Source organism: Ixodes scapularis, unplaced genomic scaffold (assembly GCF_016920785.2).
Source record: "Ixodes scapularis isolate PalLabHiFi unplaced genomic scaffold, ASM1692078v2 PGA_scaffold15__6_contigs__length_5221840, whole genome shotgun sequence".
Taxonomy (NCBI): domain Eukaryota; kingdom Metazoa; phylum Arthropoda; class Arachnida; order Ixodida; family Ixodidae; genus Ixodes; species Ixodes scapularis.
The window spans coordinates 3,487,055-3,502,088 of NW_024609841.1; the positions used below are offsets into that span (position 1 = coordinate 3,487,055).

Below are 15,034 nucleotides of genomic sequence, written 5' to 3' on the forward strand. Positions count from 1 at the left end.
GCTTGGGCGAGTTGGTGAACCATACTTGGCGGTGACAGCGCAGCAAAATTAATCTCACACCAGACACTCAGGAAGACAAGCACACGCGCTGAACTTACAACTCTTGTGTATTCGACTGCTTCATTTTTCTCTTCAACGTCTGGGTTGACTTTTCAGAACGTGATAAGTAGAAGAAGTAGCACAAAATACCAAGAAAAATTCTAAAGAGAAGGCAAAAGAACAGTAAAAGAGAAGACAAATGAAGAAACGGAAAAAATATCTAAACGAAACACTTTTCCGAATTGTCCCTCTCCCTCATCGCTATCATTTAGATAGAAATTGGAGCTCTTTGGTCGACAGCGCTATAGAAGGACTACTTACAGACTTGTCCTTCAGCTGTGCTATCCTTTCCGCTTCCATTATTTCTCTAGTCAATGCGTCTCTACTCCTACCTATTACAGAACAATTTTCAAAATGTGCTATACAGCCACAATCGCGACAATGGATTCCCAAGTGTCCAGCTACGACTCGGTGGGTGTTATAAAAATGCTCTCTTAAACGATCATTCAAACACCTTCCAGTCTAGCGTACATACTCTCTACCACATGAGAGTGGGACAGAATATACGACTCCTTCAGTACAATTTACAAAGCTCTTTTGGTGCTTTTTCAAACAACCAACTTCCCGGTGTGCCGAACCGTTCACCTTCCTGCACAGGCTTAGAAGCTTATTTGGTGCTGAAAAAGCAACATTAATGTTAATGCAGTTACCTATCTTTTTTAGACCGTGCGAAACTTTATGTATATATGGAACAATGGCCATCCTTTTCTTTTCTGTATTGCGTTTAGGTCGTTCACCCCATCTTATTCTCTTTAATAAATCCTCTGCAACGGCTGTAAGTAATGCACTAGGATATCCTGTTGACTTTAACCTGGCGATTTGAGCATCAAAGCTAACCTTAAGTGAATGAATACAAGACTTATTAAGCACACTGGTGAGACATAATTTAACAATGCCTCGCTTAACAAGCTTGGAGTGTGCTGACTGAAAATTACGAGGTTTCTTCCCTCTCGGTTTGTATGACCAACATACATGATGCTCCGAAAAAATTAATCTGAGGTCCAAGAACCGTAAGGAACCTTCTGTGGAGAGCTCATGAGTGATTTCTGGTGGATCTATACAGGATTTACAACAGGAAAGAACATTAGAGACTAATATTTGAAAGTCCTTAGCTGCACAATCTAGCACAATCAAAAAATCATCTACAAAGCGAAACACCTTCACAACAGAAGAAGCATCTAAGCTACGTGAAAGGATCCGGCCCCGATGCGCGAGGTAAAGGTTACTCAAAACTGGTGCTATGCATGAACCAATGCATACCCCTGCTTTTCGGAGAAAGGTGTTACCCTCCCAACACGCAAACATGGATTTAAAATATACGGTGAGCAGTTCAAGGAAACCACCTTGCAAAAATCCTGACGCGGTCTGAAAAGCAATAAGTCATGTATTTATTCAATTAAGGTTAGCTTTGATGCTCAAATCGCCAGGTTAAAGTCAACAGGATATCCTAGTGCATTACTTACAGCCGTTGCAGAGGATTTATTAAAGAGAATAAGATGGGGTGAACGACCTAAACGCAATACAGAAAAGAAAAGGATGGCCATTGTTCCATATATACATAAAGTTTCGCACGGTCTAAAAAAGATAGGTAACTGCATTAACATTAATGTTGCTTTTTCAGCACCAAATAAGCTTCTAAGCCTGTGCAGGAAGGTGAACGGTTCGGCACACCGGGAAGTTGGTTGTTTGAAAAAGCACCAAAAGAGCTTTGTAAATTGTACTGAAGGAGTCGTATATTCTGTCCCACTCTCATGTGGTAGAGAGTATGTACGCTAGACTGGAAGGTGTTTGAATGATCGTTTAAGAGAGCATTTTTATAACACCCACCGAGTCGTAGCTGGACACTTGGGAATCCATTGTCGCGATTGTGGCTGTATAGCACATTTTGAAAATTGTTCTGTAATAGGTAGGAGTAGAGACGCATTGACTAGAGAAATAATGGAAGCGGAAAGGATAGCACAGCTGAAGGACAAGTCTGTAAGTAGTCCTTCTATAGCGCTGTCGACCAAAGAGCTCCAATTTCTATCTAAATGATAGCGATGAGGGAGAGGGACAATTCGGAAAAGTGTTTCGTTTAGATATTTTTTCCGTTTCTTCATTTGTCTTCTCTTTTACTGTTCTTTTGCCTTCTCTTTAGAATTTTTCTTGGTATTTTGTGCTACTTCTTCTACTTATCACGTTCTGAAAAGTCAACCCAGACGCTGAAGAGAAAAATGAAGCAGTCGAATACACAAGAGTTGTAAGTTCAGCGCGTGTGCTTGTCTTCCTGAGTGTCTGGTGTGAGTTCGATTTTTCCTGCGCTGTCACGTTCAAGTACACTAAGTCGGAAAGATTTAAAAAATTACATGCGCGGGACATAGATAACCTCTTGCGACGTAACTAGGCATACGTCAATAGCGCTCGCGTGTATTACAGAAAAATAAGCTTCAATGAAGGAGCCCCCAGTCGTTCTGAGCTTCGTCAATTAAAAATGCTGTACCGGTCGTCTGGCTTCAGTATTCCTGCTTCGGGAATCTGGGATTCTCACCTCTGAGGAAAAGCAAACTGGGACCTGCTGGCTCTTAGGCCTTGGAAACTGCCAGAAAGATTTGCGATTAGTTGCGTCCAAGTACCAATTTCTTTGACCAGCCACCTACAGCACACTAAGCCGGATAAAATCAAAATTACATGTGCGTGACATAATATGCCTCTTGTGACAAAACTTGGCACATGTTTTGTCACCTACAGCAACACTGAAGCCAGACAGACAAGCGATACGGCATATTTAATTGACGGAGCTCAGAACGACTGGGGACGCTTTCACTGAAGCTTGTTTTGCTGCAATACAAGCGTGTATTGCAGCAAAACAAGCTTCAGTGAAAGCGTCCCCAGTCGTTCTGGGCTCCGTCAATTAAATATGCCGTACCGCTTGTCTGGCTTCAGTATTGCTGCTTCAGAGCAATCCAGAAAATCTAGAATCCTCACCTTTGAACAAGAATGAACTGGCGCCTGCAGGCTTGTGGGCCGTGGAAACTGCAAGAGATTTGCGATTAGTTACGTTTAAGTAACAATTTTTTTGAGTAGCCAACTACAGCACACTCAAAATTATATGCACTGGACATAGATGCCTCATGCGACGAACTTCCTTCATCCTTGTTTTCTGTTAACTCTGCCCACCTTCACCACCCGCCTCCAATTTCTGTGCTACTTTTTAAATCTCGATTCCCTGGTTCCCAAAGGCCATGCCATGGCTTGTGCCACTCACAGGTCTGTCAGCTCTGCAACCGGCGCCATTGTGGCAAAGACGCCAAAGCACCTGGCGCTTATGTGCTCTTTTAATATTTTGAGCATGGCTCAAAACAGGTGTATGGGTGTCTGGTATGCCCTTTGCTTATTTGCGGATCGTTTCGAATCAGAGGGTAGGCGCTTCTGCGATCTGAGCGCATGCTCGGTTTTTTACAATAGTTGAAATTGAACTCTGCAGGAATTTTCAATCATAACAAACAGAATGTGCATGCCAAAAGGCATAGCAAATGAAACATCCACCGTCTATCTATTTTCGGTTCTTGTCCGCAAGAAGCTGTCGTATATGTAGCCTTCCTTGCTTAAGGGGGGACACTACCCAAAACAGTAAATTTTTGAACCACTTGTCAGATTTAAATTATATTGACACTGCTTGTTTCTGTTGATGTTGAGAACATTTCTGCCAATTTTTGTTAACCTGGGTGAATTACAAAAAAAATTGCAAACGTTCAAAGACGAAAGTGGGCGTGTCTGCTTAGGAAAACTATCGTTTTGAAATTACTTATAAATTTGTTGTTTTCATGTGCTACATTGCATTAGGACAGTTCAGAGCAGATAACTATGGAGCTATATTTCTATGTTATACCATCTTTCATGACAAAAAAAGCCACATAAACACAAATACAGTTTTTTAGATTTCCATCCTTTGTCCAAACTTTTAGTTCTTGAGCATGAAAAATGACAAAAATAAAAAATACAAGCTCATAGTTATCTTCCCCTTAAAATTTCACTCCAGAAAAACACATAAAAATGAATCCAATTTGCGTAATAACAAAACGATAGTTTTCCTAAAGTGAAATTTATGCCAAAAAGTGGAATGGAGAAAAATGCGTTCAAAGTGCTCCAACCTCTACCTTTTCTTTAGCATGGGAGGACCGAAAATAATTTATAAAAAATTAAATATGCAGTGTAAACTAATGAAACTTTCTGGGAATACTCTCTAGATGTTGGTGGATGTAAATATGACATTTTTCAAGATCAACTTTTTTTTGCAGAAATTGTTTTTTCTGGGTAGTGTCCCCCCTTAAGCCACTCATCCCTAATGTCCCGGTTGGGTCTCGTCCTGATGAATTGTCGGTGGAGACCTGAGGTGCAGTCAACATCAGATTAGACCTTTTGAGACAGAACCATATACTTGCTGGAAGGAAGTACACCGAAACGAATTTTAGACATGTCATTTATAGTGAGTTTTAAAATGAGAGGCCTGATGTAAAATGAGACGTCAATACTGATGCACCAATTTTGCGAACCTAAAATTTTGAAGGCCTTGTCCCCCTAAGGCACATGAATCCCGGCATGTGGATGAAATTTTTACCTTAAGATCCTGACTCAATGCCCATCCCCGAATATTTGACCACCACACTTTTAGAAAAAGATAACTTTTTAGAAAACACCGAGTCATCGACCACCCCTACAAAAGCCTGAACCAAGCCTACTAGTACCGTGGCTTGTTTGCTCCGTGCCGCCTTGAGTTAATTCGGGCTGACAATTTTTTTTTTCAAATGGAACCCACATTCTTAGTTTCGGTTTCACTTGTAGAGGCAGGTGGATACTTTTGTAAAGCTTCCTCCCTATGCGCTTCCGAGTCAACATTTTTGCAATGGCCAACCCCCGGGCTTTGATTTTTGCGCTCCTTGACAAATGCTGAAACTCATATAGCAGTGATGTGATTGGCCTAAGCCGTTTTGGAGCACCTTTCGGAGCAGCCAAAACAGTGTTTTGGAGCAGCAAAAGTAGCTTTTAAAGCAGATATTCTAATAAAAATTAAAATATTTGTTTTAAATGCTGGACACGCGAAGGGAATCTTGCTCGCCGAAATAAACCAATTATGGTCAAGTTTGGCCACCTGGGAGTCTTTCAAGATGTAACTGAAATGCCAATGACATGACACATTTCTTTTTGGTTTTCGAAACATTCTGCAAAGCTGGAGCAAGCTTTGCTTTAGCTTAGGGTAGTATTGAATGTCCAATTTTAATGTCCCCAAAGAGACATTGCGACATCCCACAAGTGTACAGTGCTGTAGGCATTGCCAAGCAATTCCGAAAAACCGCTTGCCACCGTTTTACTGATTGCCGACGTGCCAGATTTTCGTCAAAAGTAATTAAATGTAAAACACTAAATTGCAAGCGTCCCGGCTGGTGCCTCTGTCGTGCAATTATGTTCGCATCGTTGGTTCGCATGCACGTGAGGGCAACTCCGGCAGGCTTGCAGGTGCATGTGCTTTGTCGCGCGAGCGAAACGGCTGTTTAATCGAAACCGAAAGCATGCCTCTCCGCTCCGTCCCAACTGGTTGCCAAAAATCTATGCAAAATGTAACTGCCCAGCATGCGACAAAAAAAGAGTCCAGCGCCGCGTGCTTGCAAGGCCGGCAGGCGAGGTACGAGCTAAACACAGAAAAAAAGAACCTGAGCGCATTGATACAAGACATCGCGAGCCAGGGTCGCTTTGTGCAACGACTGAACTCGAGACAAACAAGCGTTCTCTGCGGGTTCAGCGTGCGGACATTCCCTTCCTTGCTTTAGCTCACTTCAACTTTTCTTCAGAACACATTTTGCACGTACCGGGGTCCCTCTCGAAAGAAAGCCCACCAAGAGAAACCTAGGTAATCAATACTTCGACACAGCAGTCTTTGAGTTAGAGAGGGATTTTTGTAGCAGCGTATGTTTTAAACAAGAACATGAATGTTGATGAACATGCGGCGGTCCTTATGTTTCAGTTTAGGAAGCTCCATATCTGCAATGTCGTGTGGCCGTTGATTTCAGGAGCGAGAGCTTCAGCTCAAAAAGCAACTCCCGCCGCGCCAAAACATAGTTTCGTTTCACAGCGCCACGTCATGGCTGGTACCCAGCACGCTAGCGTTGCAGCACACACACACGCCAACATCTATCGTTAAAAAAAAAAAAAATCGCGAGACGAGATTATTGCTTACGAGACGACGAGAGCATGAAAGAAGAGACGGCATGGCGGGAAAAGACCATTAAAAAAAACCATGGACGATTGATGCAGGATATTTTGTGTCGGGCGGTTGTTTGTGCCGCCTAGCTCATGCATGCTCAGTTACGGTACTTAGTTTAGTTTCGGTTTTGAAAGGCGACCAAAATTGGCCCTTTGGCGCAGGCTCGGCGCAGATTACCCATATTTTGACAAAATGTAGCAGGGTTAGCCCCTTGGTGCAGTTTGGCGCAATTGGCGCAGCCATCACATCACTGATATAGGCGGGCAATAGCTCGCCTTGAAAATACTTGCTCTTGGTGGCCGAGAACAAACTCGTGTTTCTGATTGGCAGCCATTTGCTGCGAAGGATACCTGCACATGTCCTAAAGAACCCAGTCTTAGTCTAATACAGATGCTTTGGCCAGACAGACACACAAAAGCCTGACACAAGACCACTATAAAGACCGGAAATAGAGTGTCTGTGAGGAATAAAACACACAACCCAGATAGGCATCAATCACTCACCTTGAAAACACTTGCGATGAGCGGCAAAGAGCAAACTTCTGGCCTTGATTGGCTGGTGCTTGCCACCAAGACCTGCATGTATAAGAAAGAACCCGGTCTTAATTAAACTTGGGTGTTTTTGCAGAAGGGAGACAAAAAATACTAATGCAAGACCACTACACATAGGAAATGGCATCCAAGGAGAATGAAACACTAAACGCAGTGTGTTAGTGTTGACTGTTTTTTCCCCCCGAGTCACCCGTTTTCTCGGGCGAGCCCCTGGGCTCGGTCCTTGGGCCACTTTTGTTTTTAATTTTTATTAACGATTCAAAGATACACCACCCCAATGTACAAAGCCGATTTTTTGCTGACGATTGTGTTTTATTTGCCAAGGTAAACAACCCGTCTGATCAAGAAGAATTAAATTAATGTCTATCTTTGGTTCATGCATTGTGCATAAAATGGAATATGGTTCTAAACTCTAAAAGGCGTGTTCAAATGGCCTTGACGCGGAAGAACCCTTTGTTTTTTTACATATTCTATCAAATGAGTACCACTCGATACTGCTAACCAATATCAATACCTCGGAGCTTTAATTACCTCTGATTTGTCATGAAGTGCACATATTGAGTTTATAGCTCGTAAAGCAATGCGGAAGCTCTGGTTTTTAAGACGAAATATTAACCTGTGTTCACCTGAAACTAAACTGACTGCTTATAAAACCATCATAAGACCAATGCTAGAATATGCATGTATTGTATGGGACCCTCATACAAAGCTGTCAATCGATATGTTACAGACTGTGCAAAAAAAAAAAAACATTGCAGTTTGTGTACAACCATTATGGTTTTATGTCATCAGTTTCAGATTTGTACCCAAGATCGGGATTGAGTGATTTGGCAACCCAGAGAAAAACGGACGGCTGAAGTTTCTTTATAATATGATATAGGGTAATTTGCGACTGCGTCTCTGTGATTACACTTCATTTAACGAAACAAGGCCCATGAGAGGCAAACACCAATTAACACTTGTCGAACCATTTTGTGGAACCACTTTGTTCAAAGCATCCTTTTTTCCTAGAACCACGTGTGAGTGGAATAAGCTTCTTGAAAGTGTTTTGATTTGAGATCATTAGATGCTTTTATTGAAGCACTACTCTCGCACTTTGTTGAGCAGTGGCGCTGTCTGCTTGTTTGTACTACTTCCGCTTGTCTTTGAATATTGTTTTTGTACACCTCCTGCCTGGGCGTTCCACAGAATGCTGGCAGTATCACCAAATAAATAAATAAATAAAATATAGGCAGGCAATAGCTCACCTTGAAAATACTTGCTCTTGGTGGCCGAGAACAAACTCGTGTTCATGATTGGCAGCCATTTGCTGCGAAGAATACCTGCACATATCCTAAAGAAACCAGTCTGAGTCTAACACAGATGCTTTGGCCGGTCAGAGACACAAAAGTCTGATACAAACCACAAAAACCAGGAAATAGTGTCTGCGAAAGATGGAAACAGACCCAGGTGGAAAGGCTCGTTCTGTTTCACCTTAGTTAAATAGTGTAGCTCATTTTGCTAAAACAATGCATATTTGCTAAAAAATGTATAATATATATTTTGCCCCATTTAGCAGAGTTTACTGCCAAGGGTACCTGCGCACCAGAATAAGTCAGACTTAGTTTTTTTTTTCTTTTGATGAGCGACAACAGAATCCTAAACGGGTGACGAAACAAAATATAAGCCTACCAAGCCAGGCTAGTTTGCCTTGATGCAAGCACAGTGCCTCGGCCGACAAATGACGTTCTATTCTTGGTCACTTGCCATATTTGGTGGGAATAGTAAAGTAAATGAAAATGAGGCTATCTCTCTTGCAGCCCACAGCTGCAAACGAAATTCATATACCTCGATAAACGACCTAAAAATAAAATTGGGTGGTGGCCAAGCGGTTTATGGTGTCAAATTTCAAATTTACAGACTGTGTTGTTCTGGTTGAAGTCCTCCTGGTGTATATGTTTATCCTTATTAATTATACTTAAATTGTTTTTTTTATTTTTGAGGCACTAGCACATAATTTATACGCTAATTCAGCTTTAGAAGCGTTTTAAGAATACTCCACGGCTTCCTAGTGCTTGTAATAAATTCTCAATAAGAGCGGGTTTCAATTTTTTTTCTTGCTCTCGCTGCTGCTTGCTTCCTCACCCTTAAAATGTTGACAACTCGACACAAAAGTAATAAAAAAATGTGCTTCAAATGTGATGAAGATGAGCATTTCCAAGTTGTACCCCTGCTTCATGCCCTGACCATGCCACCATACCACAGCTGAATGCAGCGACGAATGGTCCCAGGTGCTGTGACCCGACCGTATATAGCCTTACGGTGTGGCGCGACTCATGCAGCCCCTATGCTTGATGATGGAGCCAGTGTGCGAGGTGCGACCTGCTAGAGCTGTGCAAGCCACAGCTTTACAGCCTGCAAAGGGTGGGAAGATGCCCCTCCCTTTGCAGAGCTTGCAATAGCTTAGCAAGAAGCTATTGCAAGCACTAGGGAGCCACAGTGTGTGAAAAAGGCACTTCTGAATGTGAATTAGTGTGTAAATTATGCGTCTATACGTTAAAACTTAAAAAAAAGTATTATTTATAAATATATATATACTGTATACTAAAAAAAAGGCAAAAAGAAAAGAAACGTCTCCAGGTGGGTTTGAACCCAGAGCTCCACTGCCCTTGATTTCAGTTCCCTAAAACCCGCTTGAGATGGGGCAACTTTTCTAGCAATTTTGAGGTTGCTGGCGGGTAATTCCCTAGGTTTTCCCAGATCAGCACGAATTTCTGAGATCAGGTTCGGCTTAAAACAGACACGCAACTCGAACAAACTGGAAAAGTTTGAAGCGGCAGCAGCCAATCAGGGACGCAATATTTTCACGTGACACCCCTGTGGTGGTGAGGATGACAGCTGAAGACTTGGTCCTGGTTTCAAATGGATCGTTTTTAGAAATAAACTTTTTCAGAAACATGAGTGAGTATTAATGCCAGTCAAAGATATAAAAACATGTTTTTAGCACGTAGTTGTGCGTCTATATAGTGCAAGAAAAATCAAATTTCATGATGATGATGGCAAGTCGTAGCAATTTGGTTGCAGCGTCTGAACGCAGGCGGCCTGTGTTGCTGGTGTTGCGACGTTAAGTTGCTGGGGGAAATTGCCCCGTCTGAAGTGGGCCTTAGGCTCGCTTCCACCGTTCACGCTCGGCGAGCAAGCCCGCTTCAACCGTTCACACCTCAAGGCAAGCTGGACAGCTACAAGCCACCTAAATGTCTACCGCCGCATCCCCGGCCAGGCCGTGACGCGACATAACTTATTAAAAGTCTTGCTGTCAGTGCCACGACCGGCCAGAGTGAAGTCGAGAAAGAATCATCTAAATCAATTCGTAGCTTTCTTGGAACGACCCCCCTCAAGGGAGAGTCGTCCCTCCGCCTTTTGTCGACTGTTGGACTGACGCGAAGAAACTAGCCGTCTTGGCCCAGCAGTTACAAATCATAGTGCTCATTAACTCGCCTGCCAGCGTTCCAGGTGCCAACCGCAATTTCCGCCAGTTTACCCGACACCCGCTGACAATCTCGTCTGCCAGTGTTCCCGGTGTCAACTGCCATTTCCGCAATCTTTCCAACACCCACTGTCAAAAACCTATCTGCACTCCAGGCCTCGACAAGCGCTTACTTGCCTACCGCATCACCCCAAGCCTAAATCCTAAATCTGCAATGAGTCCTGGCTGTTTCCCCTCCTGCCACTCGTTATCCTGCCTTCCAGCGAACATGCCGTGACTCTCCTCTGCCTCTGGAGACGACTTTCTTACATCTTAACCGCGCTCCCAGTCTCCTGCCAACCACTATTCTAGGGTACCCGAGAAAGCGTGTATTCAACCTCGTTCTTCGAGCCCTTTAGGTACTTGATTCGAGGAGACACCTGCTGAGGTCTGCCGTGAGACAAGTCGCCAAAATTCCAACATATTTGTCTCAACGGGCATCGTTAGCATTAGTGAACAACCCGCTCAACGAATCCGTATGACTCCCTGGGGACGACTAGAAGCAGAGGCATACCGAATGAGCCTCACGTTGGATGTGCCATTTTAATACTGGTTTCTTTATGGAGTTCGCTTAGCTACTAATAATCACCGCCCAATCGGTATGCGCTCCGCCCGTCACCCAGGGAGTGACATACAGCACCGAGAAGACAGCGAATAAGTTTACTACCTCACGGTTGCCCGTCGTTCAGAGCCAGCAGTCCAGGCACGCCGACCCTTGTTGTCGTCCGTCGATCAGAGCTCACAGTCAGAGTCAGTGTCCAGGCCTGCGGATCGTCCTTCCCATGCCAGCGCTGCGTAGGCTGGCTGTCCCGGGCTATCACTGCCCGAGTCTCGCTGCGGAACCACCCCGGGATCGTCGTGGCCTAGGCTAGATGGCCAGGGCTCGCCGCTTCTACCGGTCCGGTTTGAACCTCGCTGGTGGACCGCTCCAAGCCAGGCAGCCCGGCTCCGATGTTCCTGCCCAGCTCCAGCCTCGCTCAGCACGCACTGTCTCGCGCCAGCTCGTGACTTCTTTCTCCGCCGACCGCCTGTCACGTGCCCTCTGCGTCGTCTTTCACCCTTGGCTCCCACAAAGTTAAGGAAAGGGAATGTACCATTATGCTCAGTGAAGTTCGGTGAGAAGACCCGGGACTCGAGCAGGAATGCCGTTATCCTTGGTGTGACCCTACGAGACTCTCTTGCTGCTTTTGCTGGGGTTTATCTAACTGAAGTACCTGTCTGAAAAGTAGAAGAAACATATGTGCATAACACTCATTATTCACAAGAAAATTTGTCAACATCCAAAATGACCCATGGAGAAAACTATGTGAGGAATTTGTTGGCCACGTTGGCCGAGTCACCTCTCGTGGCCAATGTTTCATTGCAACTTTAATTGTAGTAAACAGTCAAAGGGTATATTACAAGGTGCAATTTGGTTTTGTGCGAACCTACAACGCACAAAACAGCACTCTAACACAGTATGTAGAGGTACCTCTAAACAAATTCCAGGGTTTCATGGAGCCTCCTTCAGATAACTGATGTTGAACATAAAATGTGTGCACCAAGGAGTGAGCAAACAGTGACTTTCAATTAGTCTCAAGCACCAGCGACATGTCGACGAGGAGTGCAATGCGTAGAATGTCGTCTAGAGGTGTGCAGCCAAGATAAAAAGGCGAGATATAACGATATCAGAATAAGATCACACCAAAAAGGTTCCGTTACAATCTAGGCACAATAATGAGTCAACCGACGTACAGCCGCGATTCACTCTGTGTTGAGGTGAAACATGGCCAACAAAATATAAAAAACGCGTCTTTTTTTTTTTTTTTTCTGTACATCATTTGCTCTGCGCCGTTGATAGAAGGACAGTTGGGCGGCGTCACAAAGTCACTCGCTAGCGCTTTTTCAAATTCGTTCATCGGCACTCACGGTATACCCGGGAGGAGAAAAGTACGAGCTCAGAGCCGAGCCGCCGAGTGTCGATTGCGGCTTTCCTAAAGAGAAGCTCCGGTACACTTCGGCGACTCGTCAGCTTCAGACGCCTCTTCGAACGAGCCTGACGCGCCCGCGAATCCAATGAGCCGAACGGGCGCGGCAGAAAGCACGCCGGAAGGAAGGGGGCTGGAGGCTGAGTATCCGAAAGAGACGCGGCGCTGGTTTCTATGTCTATTTCGTACATGAGATAACAAACTGGCAAAGCTAGCCGAGTGTGAACAGTGACTGACGTTACATTGGAGCACACGCAGTCGAAATGACGCCTGCAACAGAGCACAGCTAGGTGCTTTCAACAGGGGACACAGGCGTTCAAAAAGGCCTCGATTTAAAAACTTCACGTATCCTTTCTGTCCTTCGGTGTTTACTTTGATCCGCGTACGCCAAAGCACTCAATGCTGCAAGTAATAGAGTCGTGTATACGTACCTTTCGAAGCAATTGAAAGTGTGTAGGTTTCGCTCGATGCCCACGACATCGAGCGACATCGAACGACATCGAGTGCGACGAACGCCAATCACGCCGGCTGGCCAGGCTGGCCGGGTCGCGCAACACACAGTCGTTGACACAGACATAGTGGTGACAGTGGTGCAACCGACGCCCGCCCGCTGTGCGCTGCGCACTGCGCATGCTCGTCTTGGCGGCTCGCCAGCACGCCGGCGACGCCGGCATCGCGCCGGGCCAGCCGGGCTCGCTCCCTTCGAAGTTCGAACAGTTCGAAGTCCAAACTGTGGCCCAAACTGCTTGCGCGCGCGCGCGTGTTGGCGATGGAAACTGTCTTCTCAAAAAACGAGGCTGTAACGTATCGTTTGATGGCGCAAGTGCACATATTTTTCACGTCGTTTTTTGGACAGTGTGTGTATCTCGCGAAACAGGCGACGAAAAGTGGTGGGTGAAATGTGCTCGCATGTCGTCGTGGATTTTGTGTACCACGTAGGATTACCCAGAAAGGTGGGTCAATATCGATAAATGTGTGCGTAAGAAGCAACTACATGCACGGGACCTGTCAAACCTATTCACCGTCATTATTTTATCATGCGAACCGACATTGTCACGTATAGCGTTCGATTTCGGTCCCAACACCGGTAACTAGTATATCGTGTCATGATGTTGTATTTCTCACCGTCGGTAACTTCGTATTGATATCGTATTCGATGTGGTGGTCGTGTCCCAACACCGATAATTTCTTGTTGTATTGCGATGGTGTGTTGCAACATCGAATTGTATCCCGGTACGTTGGGTTTATCGTTAGGCGATCAACTTTTGTTGCATTACAACTGCAATAAACATTTGTTGGAAAACGATCACTCCAATGAGCACGTCGTTATTGGGCTTTCTCATTAAAAGGTAGGTCGCGGCGGGTGTTCCGGCTAGTTATTCTGAATGGTTTGGTGGTTGTCTAGTTTCAAGCGCGCGAGGCTGTGTGTACTGTGTGCCGTACTAACAGCTGTACATACTTGCACTGTCGATCAATGTTAATGTGTTCGCAACGCAGAACGTTTATGTTATGTGTGTATCCACACCCAATATATTTTTCGCGTATTGCCGTGTGGATATGCCAACGTAATGTATGTTGGTAACTTGGTACCCGCGTTCTGAGATATATGCACGCGATATCATATTGTATTCTCCTTTGGTCCCATGATCGACGACCAATATTTGTATATCGTGTGGCCGTACAGTATGTCCATGTCGGTCACCAATATGCACGCGATGTCGTATTCTATTCCAATAACCTTGTAGTATATCGGGGTATTGTGCTCCGATATCGTGTTGTATACCAATAACCGCAAGTTATATCGGGATATTGTGCTCCAATATCCTGTTGTATACCAATAACCGCATACTATATCGGGATATTGTGCTCCGATATGAATTCCCATCGTGCGTATTGGGTTAATCGGATAACAATAAGTTTTTATTGGTTTCCATCATCTTCTTTGGAATACAATATTTCCAATAAGCCGAGTTCATATTGGCCTTTTTCAATAGGGCTATATCAAGTTTAGTAACAAAATACAAGGCTACTGACATTTGACAAGAATTCAGATGCAAAATAAAATGTGTATTTTATATCTTTAGACTACCACAGTCACTCGTACATATGCAGCTTTAAGCATCGACTAGAAGAGCAACGCAACCTTATGTACTCCATAAAATGCTGTGCATTGCATGTCTCCATAAAAAAAATTAAGGTACCACAACATGTTTCAGAATAAAGCAGTCCTTGCTGACCTGTTTTCATTAAATACAAATGTTCTTAATCCCTGTTCATAAAATACAGTAATCCCTACACCCAAGTTAACATACTAAGCTATATCTAATTACTTTGGATGGAAAAATATATTGTCTTAAAAATATCACAGCCACTAATACATATGCAGCATAAACACTGACTAGAAGAGCCCACAGGCTCCATGTTCAAAAAAAAAGGGTTGTGACTAAGCTGAATCTGTGTAATTTAGAAACAACTGAAGTTCACCTTTTTTTTCACAGTTTGAAGAGCAGAGTCAGTTTCTTTTATGCGCTCGAGTACTTTGGGCAGTTTAGAGTTCACATCTCTTAGCAGGAGGTGTCCACTCCCCACCTTGTCCATGTCCTTAACTGCCTCACCCTTGCTTATGAGTTATTGTGCACTCAGTAGAAGTGCTTTAAGAGAAGACAGTTGTGGG

At 44.3% G+C, this 15,034-nt stretch overlaps 1 long non-coding RNA gene across 2 annotated transcripts in view; it reads right to left on the reverse strand.

Annotated features, from left to right (window-relative positions):
- Positions 1–11,089, reverse strand: part of LOC120837389 — a 53,003-nt gene extending 41,914 nt beyond the window's left edge. The window contains exon 1 of one of the 2 annotated variants that reach the window (XR_006077696.1): positions 11,061–11,089. This is a non-coding gene — a long non-coding RNA (uncharacterized LOC120837389). Of the gene's footprint in view, positions 1–3,063; positions 3,106–11,060 lie in introns of those variants that run through there. The other variant, XR_006077692.1, reaches the window with a different exon arrangement.
- Between the last annotated feature and the right edge of the window lie 3,945 nt (positions 11,090–15,034).